General features: G+C 39.3%; 1 pseudogene; it reads right to left on the bottom strand.

Annotated features, from left to right (window-relative positions):
• Nucleotides 1-788: 788 nt before the first annotated feature.
• On the bottom strand, nucleotides 789-1,545 carry LOC123856198 (ADP-ribosylation factor-like protein 8B; annotated as a pseudogene).
• Between the last annotated feature and the right edge of the window lie 510 nt (nucleotides 1,546-2,055).

Below are 2,055 nucleotides of genomic sequence, written 5' to 3'. Positions count from 1 at the left end.
CCAACACTATTTGGTGAAGAGTCTGTCCTTTCTCCATTGAATGGTCTTGGCACCATTTCTCAAATTTGTGAGCATAGAGTTGCTCATAATGTTTCTTTTTTTTTTTTTTTACATTCTTAGCATATTTTATTATATTGGCTGGAATGCTCTAAATTCATGAAAGCCTTTGAGAAAATCTTCAATTCCCAACCGTTTAAAAAAGTGTGTTGAACCCCACCCCACCCCCAAAAAAGAGAAAAAGACAAAATAGAGAAGTAATGATCTGGACAGATGCACAACAGCATGCCTTAGTTCCTCCCCTATCCCCAGCTGCTATCTGGTGATGAAGAATTCTCAGAAAGCAGATGTTTTTAAAATTCATATATGATCTCACCAGTGTAAAGAACCAATAACAACACTGATCTGGTGCCTCTGCTCACTCTTTGCAGACCAATTTTTGAAGTCCTAAGGTGTAATTATACATTTCACATGCATTTGTGAGATATGTAAACATTGTGTTTATATCCCACATGAGTCAGGCTAAAGGTTTTCTAAATACTGTGTGTGGCAATGGAAACTTCATGCTGTATCAAGTCAGTATCAGTATTAAGCTAAGGAACTCTATAATGAAATATCATAGACATTTACTGAAAACCAATATAAAAATCTGGCCCAGAAAGACCAGAACAGAAATATGCAATTTTCTTGATTTAAGATGGTCAAGTGTGTGTTTAAAAAAAAAAAAAAAAAAGCTCTACACACTGTTTAAGACAAGTATGTATAAGAAGCTTTTTTGTGTGTACTGACTTTATCATGACAACTCTAGCTGATTGTTTATGAAGGTTTAGGGATACACATGTTCAGCAGTGCACAAGAGAAGTAAACTCTGAAAAAGGCAATTTCTTGGGTTTAGGAAGGATGGTATTCTGGGAAGTACTTCAGAGGAACAGAGAATAATTCTAGGATTATAGCCAGGAAGGACTGGAAGACTTCAGGAGATGCTTCAGATTCTTCTAGATTTTGAATGTTGAATAAGCCACTGAAGTGTGATATCTATATTATCCTTTTCTTTGCAAGAAATTGAATAGCAGCAAATTTCTCTATCCTGAATAGCAGACAGGTTCATTTTTTCAATTGGCTGTTTCTCATCCAAGGCATTAGGAAGATCTCTCTTGTTTCAAGTACTAGCAGTGGAATTCCTTGTAATTGTGGTTTATCTAGAAGATTATGTAGTTCATTTAGAGAGGCTTCTTCTATCTTTTCATGATCGGCAGCATCTATCATGTAAACAATGGCATTGACTCCTCTGCAGTACCATTCCCACATGCTCTGGAATCGGGGTTGTCTTCCTATGTCCCAAATCTTTATTGTGACGTTATCTTTAGTTACTTTCCTCATGTTGAAGCCCACTGTGGGTATTGTATGTTCACTAAATTGACCTGACGCAATGACATTGACCAAGGCGATCTTGCCTGAGTACTGCAGCCCCACTAGCGTCAGCTCCATCTCCTCCTTCCAGAAGAGTGAGCAAAACCAGTCCAGCAGGCGGGAGATGAATGCCAGCATGATCGCGGCTGGGAGGGAGAACAGCAGCAGCGACGGCTCCCACACAAACGGGCCTCAGCCCCAACCGCTCAACAGCTCCTCTGGGCCACGGCACACCACTGGCCCGTAATATTTCTTTATTATCCTTTTAATGTCTATGTTGAAGAGTCTGTCCTTTTTCCATGGTCTTGGCACCATTTCTCAAATTTGTGAGCATAGAGTTGCTCATAATATTTCTTTATTATCTTTTTAATGTCTATGGGATCAGTAATGATGACCCCTCTTCTATTTCTGATATTAGTAATTTTGATATCAGTAATTAATGTCTAGACTTTTTTCTTAGTTAGCCTCGCTAGAGGTTAGTCAATTTTTTTCTAAAGATTTATTTATTTATTTTAGAAAAAGAGAGAGAGAGAGTGGAGGGAGGGGCAGAGGCAGAGAATCTTCAAGCCGACTCCCCACTGAGTGTGGAGCCCAATGCAGGGCTCATGTCCCATGACCCATGAGATCATGACCTGAGCCTAAACCAAG

This window comes from Mirounga angustirostris, unplaced genomic scaffold, assembly GCF_029215605.1.
Source record: "Mirounga angustirostris isolate CCGP_5_RB_7025 unplaced genomic scaffold, mMirAng1.0.hap1 SCAF_11, whole genome shotgun sequence".
Lineage (NCBI taxonomy): Eukaryota > Metazoa > Chordata > Mammalia > Carnivora > Phocidae > Mirounga > Mirounga angustirostris.
This window is presented reverse-complemented; position numbering and strand designations above follow the sequence as displayed.